Raw genomic sequence first — 24984 nt, 5'->3', positions numbered from 1 at the left:
TTATATCAAGTTATTTAAAAATGCTTGAAAAATTTCAAATTTAATATTATAAGAAATTTAAATTAGAGACGAAACTGAAAAAAGTTCAGTACATTTTTGAGAAAAGCTTGCTTTGGAACATTCTGTCAATCTTTTGTATGAGCCCCGAAACTGTCAAAGTAACACTAATTCTGTTTCCCAGAGAAGGTAGAGAAATAAGAAATCCCATGAAATCTCAGAAAGCTTATATAATATAGGAAATTTAATTGAAAATAGAGACCATCTGGTATTAATATTTTACATATCAACGAAAAAACTGCCCCTTAATCACAATACATCGAATGATTCATTTCAAGGTGATGAGAGCGATCAAAATTCAAATAATTCGTCAACATCTTAATTAGACGGTGTCCAACAAAATGTCATCTGCCTAAACTCGAATCTGATTTTCTCTTATATACTGCTTCTTCTCGTTTGGGAGGGAATTATGAGAGTGTTTTACATAATTTGTGTAACTACCAGGCTCGGAACAGAAGATTAAAATATTTTGAAGAATATTTATAGGTATATTCTTAAAATCGCCAGGGTTTCTATATCTGCCTTTAAAAATCAGAAATCTGTTATCATTCTGAAATATTAGAGTAAAAATTAATGAATATGACCAACAGCATTAGTGACTATCATACTAGCTAAACTATCTAAAAACATGCAATTGATTATTAAACTCATGAAAATATGGTACACTAATCTTTCCTACTCTTTAGACAGTATAAGTATGAAAAAACAATATCAATATAGTTTAGTAATTCCACAATATTTTAGTATTTAAATTTTAGTTGCTTACTGCATAACAATATTTTTTTTTAATGGAAAATTTGCATTTAAATTATAATATTGTTTTCATATTTATTTTTTTGTTGAGAATTTTTCCTTATGATTTCTGGATAGATAGTTTGCAGCCAAACTGTTTTCAAATTACGTTGGTCGTATATGTGTGAATTGGTATAAAAATATATATACAAATAATGAACATTTCTACATTATAATATTATTTCCCATAAAAGGAAAAAACACGTATAATGAATGTCAATGAAAAAGTAAAGAAAACAAAATAAAAAATACAAAAAAATAATAATAAGGAAAACAATCCAAAAAAAAATTAAATAAATAGTATATGCGTCCTTGTTTTGAAAAGCAAAGTAGAGAATAACAGGAAAATAAAAAAAGAAATACCATTTTTAACAAAACTAAAATAGAAAAACAAATATATCCTTGCATATAAACATATGTATGGATGCATGTGTGTATATAAATAACTGTATACATATACAGTTATTTTAATAGAAATGAAACTAGGTGTCGTTCATTTCTGTTCCCCATTTGATATTTATTTAATTATTTATATAGTATATTTGTAAATACATAAGTACGTATGAATATATAATATGAACACATGTATGCATGGCAATAATAATGTATGTACATAATATTATGTACATGTTATATAATACAACACGTAATGTTTCGTATATCGCATATATCTATAAAAGAAATAAGAATGCAAATATTTAAAAGTTGGAATAATGAGATTTTCTATACAAACAGGCTGCAACATTGTTACAAAAGCTTCATGAGTGGTTACAAAATCGACAGACGCATGCAAGTTTTTCAAATTTTTCTAGTCTCCTGATAGGATATTCAATTTAATAGGATTGAATAATGGGGTAAGTAAACTACAAAGACACACCTCACATGGCAGTGATTTTTACCTAAATCAGGGTAGGAATCACCATCATGAATTTGTTCTGTTAATTGGTTCCTGTAGTGGTAAGAGGAAAACACTACGCTTTTTGTTTTTCTGCAAGTCTAAACCCCACTAGATCGTACAAAGCTGTTAGCGGATATGGGGTCATAATTTTACAAAAACTCGTTTCTCATTTTCTCTTGGCCGTTATCATTTACAATTAAGCTTCGTAACAAAGAATACAAAGCCTGTTCTATCAGGACTTCCCCATAATTTTCTGGTATACCCTCAACATGTGCACCTTCGTAGTCAACCATGTTGAGCATACATGGCGAGGTAGCGTCATCCATGCCCCCACTAACTACAGCCTCTTCTGTCACTTCATGCAAAGCTTTGTCAAGAAGTTTCTCATTATCTAAGAATAAGCATAGACCAGCATTTCTCATAAACTAACATAAAACAGCTTCGGTTGATTTCCTCGCCTGGGACGCACGCTGATCACGGCTGCCATTTTAATGTGATGTGCCATTTTAATGTGTACTTTCTCCATCATTTATAATATAGAAATAATCTGAGACCGATTAATCTGCCTTTGAGACTGATTAGTCTGACTAGTATTTGAATTTTCGTCAAAAGCATCATTTAAAAATTTTTCTCTTCATATTCGTTTATAGATTAAGCAATCTTCTTTAAAAATTTGTAAAACTCACAAAAGAAAAATCAATATAAATTTTTCCCCCTTTTTGAATATTAATAGACTGTCTCCTGTACTGTTTCATAATTATAACGTGCATATGTACGGAAAATTTAAATTTTATTTCGAAAAAATCATTTATCCTGATTGTCTCCTGAGTGTACTTTTAAAAAAAATATATCAATTTCATGAGATGCAGGGGAGAATTTTCAAATCATGAGCAAAAGAAAAAAAAAATTTTCAACAATACAAAAGAAAACCGAATATTAATTTTTTATAAAAAGAATTCTTTTTCAATTCACAATTTTACACATGTTTTTATTCGGTAAACTTATTACCATGTTAAATTATCTTAAGCATCCTTCCTTTAATATTTTTCAAATAATTGAAAGGAAGAGATGTAAAGCAACTTATAACAAACGAAGGAGATTTTTTTTGTGTATCCTTATAAAATTTCTTTTTGACGTTGGTTAATTACTGATGCGTACAATAAAAGAGTTAATCATTTTTAAAGAGATGAAACAATGAAAATGATTATTGTTTGTAGGTAGCAATTTTTAAACATTTTATAATGCAATAAATTCATACAACCATCATTTAATGCTAAGCACATAAATAAAAAAATTGAAGGAAAATGAAAGACACGAGGGGAGAATAATATATAATATCATGGGTCTTTAAAAATCAAAATATTTACAACAATGCCATCTGCTTTCACTTTTTATAGAGCAAATAACATTATGGTTTAAACAAGCTGTATCGAGTTGGGTGTTTTAAATCAACTATACAATATGGCTTTCATGTAGCCATACCTGCAAATATATTTAAATTTTAGGTTTAGGTACTTTGTTTGTGGTCTCATATGGATTAAACTTGTAAAATAGACCAAGTGTTTAATAACAATATTACTTGTATTACTTTATAGTTCTGTTATGACAATACTATTTTATATGTCAGGTACATAAATCAAACTTCAATTGGCGGATCACAAAGATTGTATTCCAAAAATATTTTTGCGCTTTGTGTATAAGGATTGGTTAATCGTTAATAAGTTTTAAACTACTCCATGAATACATCCTTCATAGCCAATATTTTCGATTTTTTGGGCAAACCGTTGACATTTATTAAATATATTAAATACACATTAACCTTCACATTTGAAAACAATTTAAAGAAATCTTCAATTTGTAGAGCAAAACAAAAATACTGCATAAAATTCTAATTTATGAAGTACAATTTGGCAACCTTACAAATGAATTTTATGCTTACAAAATTGTGCAAACTCATACAAACTCATACTTCAAATATATATGTATGTGTATCAATATAACTATACACATTTCAATGTTAACAATAGTACGAAAAAATAATAAAAATAAAAATGTTGATAGAAGATAAAAAAAAGTATAAAATCAACCCTTAAATTATAAAACAAATACGTAAGCGTTCATTAACATAAAATATTCAGTTGTGTATGTGTGTATATACAAATTGTATGTAATAATGTGGAGTTGTGGATTGTAAATATACACTTATATATGTATACATATTTTCATATTTACTTCGATATGCACAACCATTTAATATTTTCTCATTTCATATTCACAATTTTTATTTTACATACAGATGATTAAATTGATTGTACTTCAACATAATGCACATACATATATATATATATATATATATATTTTTTTAAATATTTTTCATGCCACATTGTGCGCCCACTAAACATTTGCCCCATTTCATTTTTACCGAGTGCACTGAAAGTAATAACGAATGTATTGTTTTTAGACCAAATTTTAATTATCAATTGTTCATTGAAATACGCTTTTACGAATTAACTTTTGAGTCATGGAAAGCCTTACCTTTGCTCGGCAATATCATAACTATCCGGGTTTTCCCGGAAATTAGGTTCCAAATATTCATTTTAGACCATATCTAAGTACAAATAACAAACGCAATTTCTTAAAATTTATTATTTGAATTCTGTCTAGTACCGACAATAATTAATTAAGAATCTTTTCAGCAACATCGGACTTGAAAATTGGAAAGTTTGCCAAATTTCTTAAAATTTAAAATAAGTCTATAAATTTGCGATATGGATAAGAAAGGTAAAAATTAAACAAAGTGCATTGCGTACAATAAGGGAGGTTATGTGATTACACCAAATGTCGCATATCGAGTTTTCAGTGGAAACGCACTTTTCCATAGTAAAGAAGTGTAAATGAATTATTATTAGAAAGATGTCGGTTTGTCGATCTGTGTATGTACGAACGTATCTTAAGTTCGGCTGAAGCGATTTTCATGAAATTTATGCTAGTTTGTTTCGACTATGTCACGGATTTAACGACTTTTCGAATATATCTGACATCGGGAAATGAACATTTTTGCCGGTCGATTTTACATTTTTGCGTATATCTAAGGATCTAATTGACGAAATTTGCTGAAATTTAATATTTGAGCTCAGTATACTACTGCAAGTTATTGTCGAACTTTTTAGAGAATTCGGATGGCATAAAATGAAACTTTACTAATAGCTAAATTCACATTTTTTGTAGGTATGTTAACTTAAAGCTTACTAAAGTCCTTAAAATTTGAAAAAAGTATTTAAAAGGCATTTTCATAATACTATGCAACATTTTTGCTAAACCAGGCAATACACCTTGCAGTCGGGTATGTGCTGACCACATCAGATTTCTTCTCTTTTGTGTAACTGACTTTGACTATACTTTTTTTTCTTCCAACATTTTACAACCCTTTTATATCCCTTGTTTTATATGCATTTGTTGTTATTATTTTTTTTTATTTCTTACATAATTTTATTTTTTTTTTTGGTTATTTCTCAATTTTTCTTTTTATTTTTGTTTTTTTTTTTCGATTGAAGCTAAATTATTATCAACAGCCAAGAACACCCAACAAATTTGAGTTTCTTTTTCCATTTTATTTTTTTTTTGTTTTTTACACCCTCCGGTACTATTTGAGAAAAACTCTGGCATTGCTTACTTAGTATGTGCGCACAAACAACAAACAAGAATGAAAAGAAAAAAAAGCATTTTTATACTTATAAAATTTTTTATAAAAAGAAAACAATTTTTTTTTTGCTTTTTGCGTATACAAATACGATACAAACGCGGACGTGTAAACCTTATTATAAACGTACAAGAACAAAGCAAAGAAATAATAAAAAATTAGAAACAAAAATATGCACGGGTTAAAATGAATGAGTTAATTTTGTAAGAGAAATCAATTTATTGCTAATGAAAGCAAATAGCCAAAGGGGAAAGATGAAATTCAAGGAAGAGAAAACGTTCAAAAATTGTTTAATGTTTAATTTTATACAAGTTATACAAGTTCTTTGTGTTTTTTTTTTTTGTAGTCTCTGGCGGTTATTTTTTATTTATTTCATTATTTTTTTCATCTTTTTCGAAATCTTAATTTCCTTTTTTAGGTAAAAGCAAAAAATAAAGAGAAACTGATAGAAAATTATACAAAATTATTGTTTAGACATGGAGTGAGCAGTATCGAAATTGAGAAGGAATGAATTGGATTGTCATCCCACTACTACAGCCTTGGATTATTAAAACTAGTCCTTCGGAGTTGAATAAAATATGGGTTAAAACCTTCGTTTCATATATTAACAATGACTTGTACATTTCTGTGTAATTCCGAAATTTTTTTTTAAGAATAATAAAAAAATTATAACCGAATTAAATTTACATCAAATTTAATATATGTACATAAGTAATTAAAAAAATTTGTGTAGGCTTTTCATAAAAAATATTAACTCGCAACCTTAAAAAAATCTTTACACACACTAAAGTTATTGTTTTTTTTTTGTTAGCTCTTCTGCTATGCATTTATTAATAATCCTGCCACAATTTTCTTCACATTTTCCACACTGTGTTTTTGTTTTTAACGTCCAGGAGAGATACAGGGATGCTGTATATGAGGTCTTAGGAGCAGTGCCTCAGTTTCATATGGTTATTGAGTTTCTATGCAGCTATAATTACTAATTTCATATTAATTTTGATTTATATTGAAAGAGTAACCATTATTAGAACAGCGAATCTTCAGTAATGAAATTTCGAGATCACATGTGAAAATTGTCACACATGTGAAAGTGTTATTTATAGGTATAATGAAATGAAAATGAAAATATTGTAACGAGTGTTTGTATCACTTTTAAAAATATATTCCCTTATACATTCATCATTCATTTGCATTTACTTGCATTAGAATTAGCTGAAATATTTTTTTAATGCCATTTTCTAATTTAATTTTTCACATAAAATACTTAAAAATTATACTTTAGTTTATTACATAACAATAATTTGAAAGATATTTTGAGTATTTTTGAATCTTCAGCAAATCACAAACACCCTTTGCGCTTAATTCATCACTAAAATTCGAAACGATATATTATTGTTATCTAAAGAAACAACACAAAAATGTTATTAAAAATAGTATTCTATGCTAATCTATTCATTAAATTTGTTAACCAAACATCGTAAAATTAATTATATTTCAATGAAATTTCAACAATAAAATTGCTCAGCGACTATATCACTACAAAAATATTTAATTTAAGTATGTTTGAGATTAATATTCCTTGAATTCCATAACCTAGTAATACAATTTTTGAATTCAATTTAATAATTTCTATTCAAGCTGAATTTAGCTGAATCAAATTCACGGATCACATTACTACAATATGAAACTCATACAACTCATACTTAATTATTTGAGCCAATATCTTAAAAACTTCCAAATTCATTAACTTAAAATTTTAATTGCTTACAAAATACATTTTTAGTTTCTTAACTGCAATTGTAATTAATTTTCCCTTTTTTAAAAACAAAAATGAAAACTCCTATGCATATGCAAAAAATATGAAAAATTTTTTAGTCAAGTATAAAATTTACAATAGTAGCTTGCTAACTATAAGAATTTTTTTAAAAAAAATATTAAAATTAACATATTCAAAATGGCTTCTATTCATAATCTATACCTACATACATATGTATACAATCTAGTATAACAATATTATGTGAAACAAAAATTTTCAATTTTTATAACCAAAAAATTTTTTCTTTCAAATCTCATATAAACATTATAATTATAATATATATTATATATGTATACCATATATAAGTATGTATATATATGTATGTATAATGACATTCTATTAGTACATAATTACGAGAAATTTTTTTTCGTAGCATATACGAAATTAAAATTGTTTTTGTATATTATTATTCACTTTAACAAAAAAATTTTATTATAATTAATTTTAAACTTTTTTCTTTTTTGCTTTGCTTTTTTTTTATGCTATGTTCAGTATGTTAACCTCTTTTAAAATACCTTCCAATGACAACATATTAAGTTAAGTTCATGCTGTTTTATTTGGGAATGTATATGTGTACATATATAATGTATATATTTATTATATAATCATGCAGTATACATGTGAATCTCCCTCCAAAATTAAATTTTACATTTTCTTTCTCTCTTAGTTTTTTTGTTCTCTTATTTTTTATGTTTTTACTGTAATGCTCCATAATTATGTACATATTATGTCACATTAAAATTATTTTACATTTAAACGTCAAGATTGATAAAATTTAATATCGTTTTACTCCACAAATGGAAATTTTTCCAAAAAAAAAAAAAAAAATTGCAAAAAATAAGAGAAAAAAAAAACTTTTGCGGAAAAAAAAACATTTTGCAGGAAAAAAAAAAAGAATCGACAGAGGCATAAATATATGTGAATAATTCGCATAGAAAAACAAATATATGTAAATACATATTAACATACAATCCTTTACATACGTACATTTTTGCATTATATTCATTCATACATGTATAGGGGAACAAAAACATTTTAAGTCATCAGAAACAGGAAGTAAACTTTTTTTTTTTCATTTATTAAAAAATAAAGGCATTCAAAAATGAGTTGTGGTATTTTTCGTTTTTTCTTCTTCTGATTTTTTTTTGTTTTTCTTTTTCTTTTAAATAACTTGTATTTTTGTAGTTAATAAATGGATTTCATTGTATATTAATATAAAAATACTTATATAACATGTAAAATTAAATAACATTTAAAGATTTTGCAATGTACATATACATAATAAAGCTTTGTCATGAATCATGACATTTTAAATAAAATTGCATACTTACAGGTGTAAGTGTTCTTTAAAATAAAAAAAATTAATTTTTCAAAATTTTGTAAAATTAGGTATTTTCTTATAATAAAATGTGAATAATATTTAAATTTTAAAATTATAAATTTTTTAATATAGATTAATATTGTGGAAAATGTTATGTTAAGTAAAAAATTAGTGTTAAAAATCTAATTAATAATTTCACTAGCTTTAACATGTACTGCCGTCAATAAATAAAACCTAAAAACCTAAATTTTGCTCTGCAATTCTTGGGAAAAAAAATTTCGAAACTGTCCATACTCAAGGGTTTTTTGTGCTGACGTTTGAGTTTTTGATAGCCCACATGAGAAAAAAAACACATATTTAAAAAAAAAATAATATTTTAAATTTTACAACCACTTGAAATACAGAAAATTATTGAATGGAAATTTTCACCGCATGAATTTTTTAAAAGCTTTGTCTTGAACCATTAAAAATTAAGTAAGTAACTAAGAGAGGAGCGCTCCAGCCGTATACCCGCGCAAAGCCCATGCACTTGGCCAACAAACAAAAGCCCATCAGCAACTCCCCAAAAACCCAACACCCAACAACCCCCATGCAGTCCGACACACAAGACCCCCTATCCAAACCAGTCAACCTGCCTGGCGAAGTCCAAAAGCCGCGCAAAAGACACCCCGGAAAGGTCACCCAGGCCATCGTAAAAATAAACCCCCAAGACACGCCTTCTCTTCCACATCTTGAACCATACAAAATCATATTCCAAAAAAAAACCATTTAATTGTTGCCCAATACAAACACATTAAATGATTTTCGTCTGAAATTAAACTTGGTTTGGAGGAATTTTTTTTAACGAAATTCTGAACAAAAGGCATTTTGTTAGTCAAACCTAACAAAATGCCCTTTGTTGTATATCTCAAACGTTGTTCTATAACTCAAACTAATTGACGGGAAAATGATAGAAGCAATTCAATATTTGTGTACCAATATAGCTCTATAACCTATAATATTAGCTATAATTATCAAATCAAATAAAAAACAATATTCCACAAAAGAAAATTGAATAACTTTTACGAAATTTACTTTAAATTACCTCTTTTATATAAATTACTTGTAACACCAACATATTGTATACACATTAATATAAATATAAAGTTAATATAAAAATTTCATGACATAAAAAAGAAATTAACCAACCATTGAAAATATTTCACCCTTATAATAATCAACACCGCCCTCTCGGTGTCAAAAGAATTTTCCCCAAAAAAAAACAAGAAAAATTTGAACTCTTTCAATTATTCAAAACATTAAATTCAATTAAAAATATACTCTCAAAATTTAAATTTATTTTAATGATCAATAAGGAAAAAAATTTCTTCTATATAGAGAAAAGAGAAAGAGCAGAGAAAAATATCCCGTCATAATTAACCTAATCAAAGAGAAAAAATTTTTTTTTATTTCTTTCCTTTTCACTCCTATATATTAAATAATTATTTTTGTCTCTATAGATCTAAGAAAATTAAGGAAAAGAAGATACCAGAAAAAGAGTAAAAAAAAAACGGCGAAATGAGAAAAATAAAAAAAAAACACCAAGTTAGAATTTAAAAAATCTTTCACAGTTTATCTCCAAAAAAAAATTGTTTTTCTTTTACATTTCTTGTTTTTTTTTTTGTTTTTTAGGATTTCATTTTCATATATTTTTATTTTTTATTTTCTTTTCTTGCTTTTTTTTTAAATTGATTAAATTCCATTCACATAAATATATTAAATCCTCCTACATTATCCATAAAGAAGAAACAAAATAAAAAAAAGAGGAAAAACAAAACCTATAATGCTGAAGCCAAAAAAAAAAAGTACCAAAAACAAAAAAGAAAATAAACAAATAAGAGAGAAAGAGAGAGAGAGAAAAAAAATCACCCCATTTTATCACATCTATTAAATAGCTTTTGTAACAATTTAACAAGTTAATTTTTGGGTTACATTCTATGTGCACATCAAGTACATAAAATATATCCTTAAATATCCTTCTTAAATAATATATGTACACATAATGTATATAAATAAAGTATCAAGGATATTATTATTTTTTTTTTGAATAACAACAAAAAATTTACACAAACACATGTTCTATGTATAATATACATACGTTATAAATGGTTGTGTATACAATAAAAAAAAAATTTGAAGATATTTGAAACTACAGCGTGGGATTGTGATAATTTTTTTTTGTTTTAAGATCATCGAAATATTTTCCAAAAATATTATGTAAAAGTCTGATTTCATATTTTGATTTTATTATATTATTTAATCCATATAGAATTACAACTATACATATATTTATTTATATGTATATTTTGTGTATGTGTAGATTTGAAACTTTAACTATATTATAATATTCACATAGTATACAAAAATATAATGATTTTCAATAAAAATTATAAATTATAAATTGTGTATTAAAAATAATAGTAAAAATTAGTCATTAAAATGATTGGCTGTTTTAAAAGGAAAACAAAAATCCAAATTTAGATCATTAATTGAAGAAAAGAATAGAATTGGAAAATAAATATAGAGAGAACTATCGGTTCCTAGGTCGTAAGTCTAAATTGGCAAAATCCAATGCATTGGCAGGGTATATAACCACATAAAAAAGTCTATATGGGCGTATGATTTACAGGCATAGAGTTGCAAATACAAAACTTTCCAAAAGAAGGTCCTTCATAATAATATTGGGTGCTTCCCGGTATGTGCGCAATACTGACATTTACAGGTATTTAGGTATACCCAGATAAATGAGAAAATAAAGAACTGTGCGATCAAATATAGGGCGCGTTTAGAACAGTATGTAAATATTGAGACCTCTCGACTTATAGATGAGAGAGTTAGGACATTAAGATTGAAACAAACAAGATCTCTTGATTAAAGCTGAAGTGCTGAGACAACATTTCTGTACTGAATGTAGACATAAAAACACGATAGACTAAAACTAATTGTTAGTCAGTCTTACCAGTTTTAAGAGTTTATGAGCATTTAAGTGCGTTTTAGGTTGAGTAAAAGCTACCGACTATTGATAAGTCTGTTGACAAATTGTTCGTTAACACCAAGAACAGGTTAAGTCAATTTTTTGCCTAATTTCTGATTATTATTGGAGTACAAATATTTTTAAGCTCAATTAGCTTATTTTTTAAGCTAATAATTATATAGCTCAATTGTTTTATACCAAATAAACTAAGTAAATAAGTTAAAAAGTATACAAAATCAAACCTTCAATAAATTTTATTTTCTTTACTAATAATTCAATTAATTTTCCACATATTTTCAAGTTTTTAAAGAATTATTAATCCAATTACTGATTTTTATAATAACTCTATATATATTCTAGGAAATTTCTTATTTTCAGCCATTTCTTAATCAAAACTTTGACTTATTGCATTTTGAATTAACTAGCGTCATTTTGTGTTTAAAATGTAAAACAATATTGTAACTAAAAATTCTCAAAAGAAATTGAGAATCTTAGAAGTTTCTCAAAAGAAATTTAAACTAGTCACATAATTTTTTTATAATAATCATATATATAAAATAAATACATATAAAAATATGTAAAATAATAATATTTTTGTTTTTCATTAAAACACCTTGAAATCTCTGTTTAAAATAAAAAAATTTCAAGGAGTCTTTCTTGGAAAAAAAAAACAAACCAAGAAAATATTTGAATATTTTACAAATATAAATCAAATGTTACATATATAAATGTTCAGTATATATATATATAAATACAAATTTGTATTAAAAAATTTATACATATATTTATAAATGAACATATTTTTTTAGGTAAAGAAGAATGCATGTTTCATAATATTGTTTTTGTTTTTAAACGAACGGAACAAATTTTCAAGGATATGAAATTTAGTTACTTGTACTTTTCTTTATTTCATTCTTATATATTGAAATATCTATACCATAATACATATGTGCATAGTATACGCACTTAAAGTGCTCAAAAATTTTTCCAAGAAAAAAAAAAATAAGAAGTTATTTGGCAAGTGTCGGATAAATTTGAATAGGGTTAATAGGGTAAAATAATAATAGAGTTAAATACAACAATTGTATTATGTAAAAAATAATGTTGGAATCGAACGCAGAGTTTGAATCGGACTCAGTATAGGAGTCGGAGTGGGACTTGGAATCGATAGTGAAATCGACGTGCGAGTTTAAAAATTTTTTCATTAATATATTTTGAGTCAAAGTAGCTTTCAATGTCCTAAAAGAATTGAAGTCATAGACCGAAATACTCATAATCTTAGATAAAGCCATAAAGCAAATAAATTTCATTATTTTTATACAGAGACTCTGAGATGTGTCGCGTTTAAAATCAATTTCAAAAGAAAATTAGGCATCATATAGGCAAATTTTATTGATTGCATAAATTTGTAAACTTAAGTAAATTTTTCTAGTTTATTTTCAAATATATTACTTATTTTTCCTCTTTTAATTAATATACTAGATTATCAATTTGTATATTAATATATAGATTAAACTATATTTTCCTTATACACGCTAATTATGCGTGCATCTCATTAAATTGTGTTTAATTCAACTACTATTCTGTCACTCAACATTGAAAATTTATAAAATCAAAATTACTTTTTGAATTGAAATTCAAATGTGAAAAACATATAGATTAAGTCCCATCTCTGTTAAATTTTTTGATTATTATAAAATAATATACTAAATTTATAACAACATTGCAAAAACTTTCATAACATAAAGTGTTATGGAAAAAAGTACATTATAAAGGGGGAAATCAAAAACAAAAATTTTTGGTGACTGCTTGCCGCCTATTTTTTAAAGATTTTTTCTTTATTTTCAAATTTTGCAACCGCACAAATACCATTTATTTTCAAATTAAATTTTTGTTTTCTTATTTTGTGTAATAATATACAAAATACATACACACATATACTTGACTAATATGAGAGAAAGTCAAATATGGAAAATATAGATTTGATTTTTCATTAAAATCTTACAAAAATCTAAAAATCTAAAGTATTTACCGTTACTGTTATAGTTTTTGTTTTTTATATTTGAAATTTTTTTTTTTGCCTTTTCACGATTCATACACGATTTCATTTTACTTTTTGCAATTGTTGTTCTTGTTATTATTTTCTTTTTTATTATTCCACTGATGTTGTCCCTGATAGAAAATTATTGAAGGAAAAAAAGTGAGTTTTTTTTTTTGTTTTGTTTTGTGTTCCTTTTCTTTATTATTATTTTTCTTATTCTATTCCTATTATTTATTTTTATTCTACTGTTTTTCTTCCTTAGTTTTCATCCTTTTATTTTTTAGGTCAAAAATTTTCTTTTTGTTTGCCTTCTTTTATTCTCGTTATTATTTTTTAGTTCTAATTTTTGATTTTTTTTTTCTTAGTTTCCTCATCAAGATTTTTCTTATTAGTTTTATGCATATACCTGCGTATTAATATTTTGTACAAATACTCAGTGCCGGATCTACCATAAATGCAAAGTAAGCTCATATAATAAGCGCTGCAAACAGGGGCACAATTATTATGCGTAAAGTGGATTGTTTACTATGTTATTGTTAATTGCTTGGAAAGAGGGGGCGCACTTTCTGGAAACTGCGTAAGTTGCCGAAAGAATCAAAACCGAGCCTTTAAATAATTAAAAATTTTAGAATTTTTCTTTATATAAATAATATATGAATATAATTTTTCAAATTTTTAATACGTATATGTACATACTGATAGGATTTTTAATTTTATAGAAGTATACAACAAGGAAGTGTAAAATCTAATCAGAGGTGACCAAACTTTATTCGGATTTCATGCAAATAATTATGGTAGAACAATTCACTACTAGTACATATACTGTAGTACATATACTGCAACATAGTATATATACAGTATGTACAGTATCATATACAGTATGATTACGTATTGTACAGTATATTATTATATGCAGTATTGTCTAATTACCAATTATATAAAATTAAATTATTAAAATTTAACTTTAACTCGTAATTTTTCCAAGTTTACATACTACAAATAACATATAAAAAATATATGCTGTCTGATTATTACCGTATATACGCCTCTCATACATTTTTGGCGACCGCATTGTATATACTACATCCATTTCGGTTGGTTATGTAGTAAATACATCAGATTTTTTAAGATTACAACTTAAATTATCTAATATATAATATTTAATTTGATTTTTATATATGAAGCTTTAAATATAGTCTTAAATGAGCAAATTTTTGCAATATATTTTGATTGAATTTCAAATTTTCTAGGTAATCTTATTTTTAATAATTTTCATTAACTTTCCTCAAATCATAATCAAAAACATATATTTTTGCGTTTATAAATTTAAAAATTCTAAAATTTTTAATAAATACTATGAGACAATCTGCTATTATTTTTAATTTAAGTTCAAAAATGGTTGTAATACAAAATATAAGATTAAAAAATAAAAATTGCATAGTTCAAGGCTGAATATTAAAATTCTTCCTTAATTTTCTTATTTTAAAGAGTTTCTGTAATTTTTTCTTCAAATGAAAAACTTATCAGTGAATTTTATTCTCGCCCTCTTCTTTTTTCATTTTAATTCCATTTTTTCAAAGAGTTTTTATATGTACATATGTCTACATAATTTTCTTAAGTGACCAATGTCCTCCAAATAACATACACAAATGTACACTAACCACTAAATACTTATATAATTTTATTTCTTTTATTATTATTATTTTTATTGTTATTATTATATTTTATTATTTTGAAAACTTTTATTTTATTGTAATTTTTTCATATATAATATAGTTTTTCTCTTTTCTTTTCCATTTTTCTCTTTTATTATTTTTTATTATGGTACTGAACTACACGGGTTATAAGAAAGTGAAACCGATAACCAAAAATCACATATTAAGGAATCTTCGTCTTCTTGCCTGTATTATTTTTTTTTTATAATAACATGCCCTCAATATACGAGTATATGAAGACACCACCAAAATTGTTATTATTATTATTTTTCGTTTTGTCTATTGCCATTTTTGTGTTTTTTTTTTTTATTTTTAAGAAGTCTGAGAAGATATTAAACGCTTTAAGTTTGGGTTTTTGTTTTTTTTTTTTCATTCTTTTTGGCATTCCTTCTATTATTGTTTAATATCATTTCTTTTTATAGATAAAAAAAAAAACGTAAGAAAACAGAAAAATGTTATAAACTTTTAGCTGACGAAAATGAAAGGACTATGAAGGACATATAAAAACATAAGGTTCCCTTTTAAATTATAGATGATATAAAGATGAAGGTTTGGTTTTGTTCAAGATTTTGAATTTTTATTTTTTTTATTATTTTGTTTGCTACTGCTGTTGTTTGTTGTTTCTACAATGAATTTTGGTTTTTGTTTTTTTTTTTTTTGGAATTTTATTTGTGTTCGATTGAGAAAATTATTGGAAAAATAAATTTGATGGATTTATAAAACTAATTTTGATTTTTATGTAAACATATGATGAAAGCTCATTATTGTTTTTTGAATTGTTTTTTTTTTGTTTTTTGTGTTTTTATTTTTGTTTTCTGTAAAGGATCATTAACAGAGTGTTTAACATTTTCTATGAAATCAAAATAATCTTAAATTGTACAAGATAATTAAATTTTTTTCCTTAAGTTTCATATTTCGTAATATAAAAAAAAAATTTGGCATTCAATTTTCATTTTAGTTTTCAAGAGGCTTAAAAAATGTTTAGCTAAAATAATATTCTGGAATTTTCGCAATCACATTGACAAAGTTTAGATTTTTCAATACTAAGATTTCAAATTTTACATTGCAATCCTTTTTTGGTATTTTTTGTTTTCCTTTATTACTCCTGTTATCCTAGCGCTTCCACAAAGCCTCCCCATTTTTCTCTATTTTAGGCAAGCGCTTTAATCTGGGTCCATGTTTTTCCTACTTCTACAATTTCTTTCAACACACTTCTCTTCTAAGTATTTTTTAATCTTCCTACACTTCTTCATCCCTGGGGGTTTCAATTTATTGCCTGTCTTGCTATGGAATACTCAGGTCTGCTTAAAATATGTCCGAGCCGAAATATTTATTTCTCTATTGGCTCCTGTTCGTATACTGATCTTATAATAAATTCTTATTTGATATTGTCTTTGACCAGAACACTCTACATATGGTCCGGAGACACGTATTCATGAAAACCTGCAATTTCTCTATGTTTTTCTTCTTGTCTAGCCAGGTTTTATCGCCATATAGCATGATAGACTTAACACAGGCATTAAAATTAGCCTCGATATTTGTGTAGATTTCTAAATTTTCAATAAGCTTGCAAATACTGCCCTGGCCTTATTCAACTTGTCTTCAATATTAGTTGTGTACCTCCATTCGTACTGATTATTCTTCCCAGGTAATTGTATTTCTCCACATCTTCTATCAATATGTTCTTTATTTCGAAGCTTGACATGTTCGTAAAGTTGATTCTCATTATTTTTTTTTTTATGTGGGTTTATTTTTGCCGACCTCTGCCGCCTTTTGAAAGCCTGTTTTTGGTATTACCCCATATTTGAATATTATACAATTTGTATATTCACCTCGACCTTGTCAAACGACGCCATTTCACGATTTTTTTAATAGTATTGCGAAATTTTGCTTTTGAATTTCAGATAAAGGATTATTGCTGTTAATAAAAGCACATTTTCATAAAACTATTATTTAAATATTTAATTCGAATAAAACTATCGAGATACAATATTTGCATTTTTTGACATTGGAAAAAAATTTCTGCCATCTTTTCTTATATCTAAAATTTTACCAAAAGTTTTTGAAATTCTTGAGAAAGTTTAAAAAAATTTTAAAATCATAAGTTTTTTCTTATGTTTTTTTTAAATTATAAGACGACACCCTACATTTTCATCATTTTTCTTATAATGTAGGTAGGTACACAACATAAGTTTTTCTATCTAAAGTTTTTGGTCCAGTTTCTTTCTGTTTTTTTTGCTTATTTTTTTTTAGAAATTTCATTGATTTTCGTGTATTAAACTTTTTATTTTTGTTATATTTATTTTTTTTGATGGGAAGGCGGACAAAAGGTTGACGTGACTAGAAATTAAAGGTTTTAATTTATTTATTTATATGTTTTGTATTTATATATATGTACATGTATGAAAATAAAAGTGTTATATAACTATTATAACAATATTATACTCGTAAAAAGAAAAAGTATATAGAAAATGTTATAATAAAAATTTTTTTTACAATATGTCTTCTGATTGATGGTATTTTGAGAAATGAAGATTATCAAAGAACTTGTATCAAGGTTTTCACTCTCTTTTTTTTTCTTATCCTTCCTCTCCCTCTCACCCTCTCATCCCTCTATACGTATAATATAGTTCATGTGTTATTTTTACTTTATATAAATATTAATGTTATTTTTTATATTATATTAAAAATATACCATATTTTAGATAGTTTTATATTTAATTTTGTATATATAAAAATAGAATATAAATATTATATTTTATTTTTTTTTATGATTTCATTTCAGGAATGACCTATATGTGATTGTGTGTGTATGGTTTTATGATTTATTTTGAAATGATCATAAAAAGAAGAAAGAGAGAAATTTTTATTTCCTACACATTTATATTAGCATAATTTGCCATCTGCGTTTATTTTTAATAACTAATATTGCAAAAAAAAAATTTATTTTATGTACAGCGGGGGTAAATTAACCTCTAAATAAGACGCAAATTTTTATTCCATAAGTTCCTTATGATGCAGATCCACACAAATATTACAGATCGCATTGAGTACAATAAAATATTTTTACATACATTTCGCCAGTTAAACTTACAAATTTACTTAATATGAAAAATATCAGAATGACTTTATATTGGCAAAATTTTATTCAAATTCAAGATCAGGGTAACCACCTTCAAAATATTTTTATCATTCAAAAGAAAGTTTGTTCTTTTATTATATGCATTCAATTAAATACTCAAACGTCTAACTGAAGGGACCTCGGGTTCAAATCACGGTCAGTTTGGAATCCGATTTAATTCCCGAAATAATTGTATTAAATATCACATAGCTATAATAAACAATATTATAAAAGAAAAATAATTACCCATACATCCAATAATATTTGATATTGGCTATCAAGAAGAATGAAACAATAAATATCAATAACTTTCAAAATGTATTATAAAAACTATGGTAGACTAGTCTCCTGCCTAGATAACACTGACTTTTGAAACTGAAGCTTGATTCTGAAAGAATAAATGAAAGGCCCCAATACTCCCAATCTGTAAAATAAATTCAATCAAACGCTTGAAAAGTTGGTCAAATAGGGTATATATAAAAGAATTTAAAAAAGTGGAATACAACTAATTTAAGCATGATGCCTGTTACAAATATATTATGATGGTTTGACTTATCCTATATTTCAAAATTATCTAAAATTATTTCATATGAAAATTTATAATTTGCATTATTCTAGAACTTATAAATGCATTATTTCACTTCTTGATTATTTAAGCCACAAAAAGAAAAAGTAATTTTTCGGAGATAATTCCGAAAAATAAATATTTTTCGGAGATAATTTTTACACTTTTTAAACACATCTAAGAAAATATTTTTCGAAATTTCTTACAATTTAATATTTCGGCTCTGTTTAGATAGATGATATAAGCTATAACAGGCTTTTCAGAAAATTCGAAATCCAGAAACTTTTCGAATGTACCAAAACTGTCTAGAACCGTGCTAATTTTCTTAAAATTGAAATATATCCTTTAGCTTAACTAATAAGAAAGCATTTCTTACAATTTGATTTAATTATTCGGATATTTTGTTTTTCATTAAAATAATTCTGAATACATTTGATAAAAAACGTTAATTGACGACCAGCAGGTGATCATACATTCGGTTTCATACTCTTTTCTTCTTCTTTTTAATGTTTCAATTAATTTACATAGTCTCATATAGGAGGAGGAAAATTCGGAACTTTATGAAACTCAAGAATTTTAAAATTATTCCGATTTTTGAGATTCATCTGTATTCATAAAATGTGCGTGTGTATGTAGTACAGACAAATATTTTCATACAATTCTTTAAAATATCTTTTTTTCTTTTTATTTAAAAGAAAATCATTTTTTCCCAAAAAAAAAAAAAAAATTATACTCTTAATATAGCCGGCACTATATTATTCAAATTAAATATCCAAATATAATAAGTACACATTCCATGAACCTACTATACATAGTATATACAATATAATACATATTATGCATTGTATGTATGGAAGTATATGTGTAAGTACGTGCAAAAAAAATTCAAAAAATAATATAGAATCCAAATATTCATTCATCAAAGCAATCAAGAATAATATTATTATTCAAAGTATAAAAAAGATTAAGCTTAAATTTTTAAAATTTAATCTACATAAATATTGCGTTCGTATCTTCTTTAAATTATAATTACTAACCTAAATTTTTTTTGTTTTGTTTTATATTTCTTTTCCCTCCTTTTTTGTTTTATTTTCTTATTCTTCTTTGTTTTTTTTTAATGAGATTTTTTCTTTCTTTTTTTTTTTTTTTGTAAATAGCGATTTAGTTTTAATACCCAAATAGGCGTAAGTATATACATACATAAGGTTATGTATGTATGTAAATGCAATTGTATAAATTTAAAAAAAAAAAAAACTCATTTTCGGGAATTATGCACATTAAAATACACATAATAAATATGTGTGTATGCATGCATATACATACATATACATTTTGTAAATTTGTGTATTAAATTTTTATTATCAATGAAAATTGAACATTTCAACTTGCGTTTTTTTTTTTTAATTTTTATTTTTGTTTTCTTATTAATTTGTTTTTTTAATATTTTATTTACCTTTTTCTAACGTCATCCTCTAAAACTATAATTTTCTTGCCTCCTTTTTGTTTTGTTTTTTTTTTGCTTTTCCCCCTGTTTTTTTTGTTTTTTTGTTATTTTATTGTAGTTTTTTAATTTTACGTTTTCAATTTTTTTTTGTGTTTTGTATTCGTTCGGTTTTTCTGATTTTTTTGTTTTTTCTGATTTTTTTGTTCCCTCTCTCTTTCTCTATCTCTCTTATTTTTTCCTCTTTCTCTATTTGTCTCACTCTTTACTATATGGTCCTTAATATTGAGAATTACTCATTGAAATTTTTTAAACTCATTTTATTAAGTTTATCTCTTTTTATTGTTATGTCAAAAAATTTTCACTCATTTATTTTTTCCATCAGAAAAATTTTTAATCGAATTTATGAATTATTCTTATTTTTAATTAATTTTATTAAATCTTATTATTAATTTATTTTTTCTTTTACATAATATTATTTTGTTTATATAGAAAAAAAAAAACGAAAACACAAAATGTGAATTTCAATGTATATACGAGTAGTATAAGAATATTATATACGGTGTAAATTTTCGCTCAATTAAAAAAAGAAATACAAATATATTTTCACTCAAATTTTATACTCGTAAATAATAATGAAAAAAGAAAAACTTCAATTAAAGGTGGTTGTTGTGTTTCTTTTTGTTTTTTATTATTTTGTACGTTTACGTACATAGTTACATACTTGTATATTTATTATAATATTATATACTATTCGAAATTTATGAATATTTTAATTTTAGTGTATAATAATAGAGTAAATACTAGTATAATAGATTTAATATACTTTTTTTATTATTATTATTTTTATTTTGTTTTATTATTGTAGTAGTAGTAGTGTGTAAAAAAAAGAAAGAGAAAAAATTCTTAAGAAAATTTTCCTTGAGATATAACTCAATTTTTTATTTTCTTGTTTTTATTGTTATTTTTTTTTTATAGTTTATATTTTTCTGTTTTAATATAAAAATTTCAATATTATTTTCATCATTTTATTTTATAAATGTTTTTCATAAATTATTTTTCTTCTTGTTATCGTTTTTTGCTTTCTGTTTTTTTAAATTTTATCTCTATGGTGTTGTCGTTGATGGTGACTCCATATTGGTTTCAAAAAAAAAGCAAAATTACACCAAAATTAAGAACAAAACACGAACATCGAACTATAACAATTCAAAGTAAAAAAAAAATTAAAATTGAAGACTAAAATGAAAAAAATAAAAACAGTTTAAGAAAGAAAATATCACCTTACTTACGTACACACCACAATATTTTCTCTTTTCAGGTTTTTGTATATAAACCTGTGAATATATATATATATATATATATATATATATATATATACATAAAATAATTATATTATAATATAGAGATGATGATTAACAACAAGACAAGAGAAGAAGACAAGAGAAAGGAATAGAAATGAAGAAAAAGAATAAGAAAGAAAAATCTATATGAAAATGATTAAAAAAAAAAATAAAACAGTTATAAAGAGAGGGGATGAGAATGAATTTGAGATATTTGAAATTTTTTGATTCACTCACTCACTTTTCTTATTATTTATATTTTCTGTGTTTCTTTTTTTTCTGTTAATATTTCTTTACGTTTTTCTGTTTTTTTTTTTTTTTAATAAGAGAAAGGGCATTAGCACTTTAATGGAGTCTACCGAAAATATATTTGTATACACGTTTGTATATATACATACGTATATATTGTGTTTTATATATTTTGTTTAATATTTATGCCATTTTTTTTCTCTCTTTTTTTTCTCTTTTTGTTTTGTTATTTTAAATAATTGATTTGTCACAAAATTTCTTTTAAATTAAAAATAATAATTAAAAATTTTGTAATTTTCAGTTTGAAAATAATTTTTTTAAGAAAAAATCATTGAATTATAAAATTTCACTCATTTTCTCAATTTTTGTTTTTCTATTTAATAATTGAAAAAAATTCTCTTTTATATTTTTTTAAGACTATAAAATTATTTAATATTAGACATTTAAATAAAATTCATATATAGCGAGAGTATATAATTTGAAAAATTTAATAAAAATTTTAAATTAAAAAATAATTTTAATATATTCTATATAGAGAAAGTTTTATTATTTTAAAAAATTATTTAAAATAAAATTGAAGAAAATTAATATTTAAACGAATATGAAAAATGTCTGTGTTTTTTTTCACGCGTTTCTTTTTCCATGAAGAAAATTAATTTTTCTCATATATCCTTTTGTTTATTAAATTTTGTTTTTAATTATAATGTAATAATATTACCGTTAAGTCGGTAAATATAATAAAAATTTTATATATTTTTCCATTTTGAATTTTTGTTTCAAAGTTTTTCTTTTCTATATTGAATTTAAAATTAATTTCACTTAGAATTTATTTTGTAATAAAATTTAATTCATATTAATATTTTTGGTATTTGCTGTATGAGTAAATTAAATTAAAATATTTAGTAAATTAATAATAAAAAAAAAAACGGGAACAAATTAAAAATGTGTAAATTTTTATTTATTTATTTTGTTTTTTTCTTTTTCTATTTAATTTTCTTTTTTTTTTTGTTATTAAATTAACCGTTTAACGGATTTCAATAGGTTTTTTTTTCTGTCCCGTTTATTAACAGGCCGACTTTACGACTAAATCGTTTGTATTGTAGTATCCAGCAAAATGTAGTAGAAGTGGGGTAAATTTTATTATATTTGTGCTTCTTTTTTTTTTACTATTCAGGAGTTACAAAATAATACATATATATATATATGTATATTTTATATAAAATATTTTGATATAACATTGAGTGAAGTTTTTCTGTCTCATATTATATAATTGTAAGTGTATTTGTATATACATTATAAGGACATTATTAATTTTATATTGCTGAAAATTTTTGTTGTACAAAAAAAAAAGGGAAAAATAATTCTATGTTCAGCACTTTCTTATTATTTTAAAAGTTATTGTCCCTTATGAAAAATAACGAAAAGAAATTGCAAAAATTTTATAGGTATATAGGGTTGAAATTAAATTAAATTTGTATATACATAATGGTTTTATATATATGTATGCATAAATATTGCAATTGTATTAGTATACAGTGTGTATATTAACAGTTATATGGTTATATTTCACTATATATTACAATATTCTGTAAATAATATATATGGACATTGTATGTATAAATGCATTTTAAAATTTTACACAATTTAATGGTCTTTTTTTTTCTATTTTCGTTAAAAATATCACACCAACTTATGATATATATAATAATTTTACTACACTATTTCATATACGAGTACATTTATATATATATATATGTTGAATATATAAGTAAATAAATAGTATTTAAAAGGATATTAAAGCGTGGTTATATAGTGGAGTTGAATAATTAAAAAAATTTTCATTTATAAGATTTTACAGGATTCTTTTCTTTTTCTTGCAGGATGATATAAAATATTTTTTTTTTCAATTTTATATGATAAATAACAAAATATTTTTATTTTATAATCTATATATATTTAATTGTATGATAAATATATTATAGTTTTATGTTATATAATATATATAACAGTTATTTTATATATACAAATTATATAAATGAAGAAATTTCAAACCTAAAATGCATTTTATTACAATTACTAATCAGTATATTTTTGGAGTTATACAACATTATGTATAACAATATTAAGTCGTCAATTTACATTGGTCTACATGTTGAAATTTTTACATTTCATATCTTCATACTATATCTTTTCAAGAGAGAAAGAGAATTATTTAGTTTTAGGGATCTGGCTAAAGATACACAAATTGAATTGTAAAAACTTTCAATACGTTGAACTATTTGAATTGGCCGAATACTTATACAAATACTAGTAGATATAAATATATAAATGTTTACACATTATACTAACAAAATATACAGTTATAGTTTATTGTTTTTATATATACTATTTTATTATTATTAGAAATATTTTGTACATATTTTTATTTTAGGTATATATATACATATATTATATTATAAATTGATATTCCATCAAAGATTAAGCTGAATTAAAAAAAAAAAACAAACAAATAAAGAATTTATTTTTTTACTATCCTATATGTACATAATATATATATTTGTAATTGTATAATGCATTAATATATACAAATAAATTCATAGTTGTATGTAATAAAATGAGATGGAGCTACATGCACATAGTATTTATTGTACGTAGCTCCATCTATGTGAATGCATTCATTAAAATATTATTGTGTACATAGTGTATATTAAATATATTGTAAATTTAATCTGCAATATATAGTGATCATTTTTTTTTCTGTAATATGAATAGATACCTTGACCTATATATATAAAAAAGAAAACTATTTATGTATATATGAACTGGAAGCGAACTTATTGAAATTAATAATTAGTATTTTTTTTTACTATATTTTTACGTTTCGTACTTTTTTTTTCGAAATATATGTATATTAA

The 24984-nt window shown here is 24.2% G+C and overlaps 1 protein-coding gene and 1 long non-coding RNA gene across 2 annotated transcripts in view; both read right to left on the bottom strand.

Annotated features, from left to right (window-relative positions):
• Positions 1-21004, bottom strand: part of LOC129608671 (probable serine/threonine-protein kinase dyrk1) — an 87817-nt gene extending 66813 nt beyond the window's left edge. The window contains exon 1 of the mRNA XM_055520331.1: positions 20493-21004. The gene's annotated coding sequence lies outside the window, so the exon portion shown is untranslated. The remainder of the gene's footprint in view (positions 1-20492) is intronic.
• A 54-nt stretch (positions 21005-21058) lies between these two features.
• LOC129608673 (uncharacterized) lies at positions 21059-22302 on the bottom strand. Its single transcript, XR_008696901.1, has 3 exons — positions 22062-22302; positions 21761-21814; positions 21059-21676 (listed from the first exon to the last, which is right to left on the bottom strand). It is a non-coding gene; the product is annotated as an uncharacterized LOC129608673 (long non-coding RNA).
• Between the last annotated feature and the right edge of the window lie 2682 nt (positions 22303-24984).

This window comes from Condylostylus longicornis, unplaced genomic scaffold (assembly GCF_029603195.1).
Source record: "Condylostylus longicornis isolate FDR11 unplaced genomic scaffold, ASM2960319v2 ptg000033l, whole genome shotgun sequence".
Lineage (NCBI taxonomy): Eukaryota > Metazoa > Arthropoda > Insecta > Diptera > Dolichopodidae > Condylostylus > Condylostylus longicornis.
This window is presented reverse-complemented; position numbering and strand designations above follow the sequence as displayed.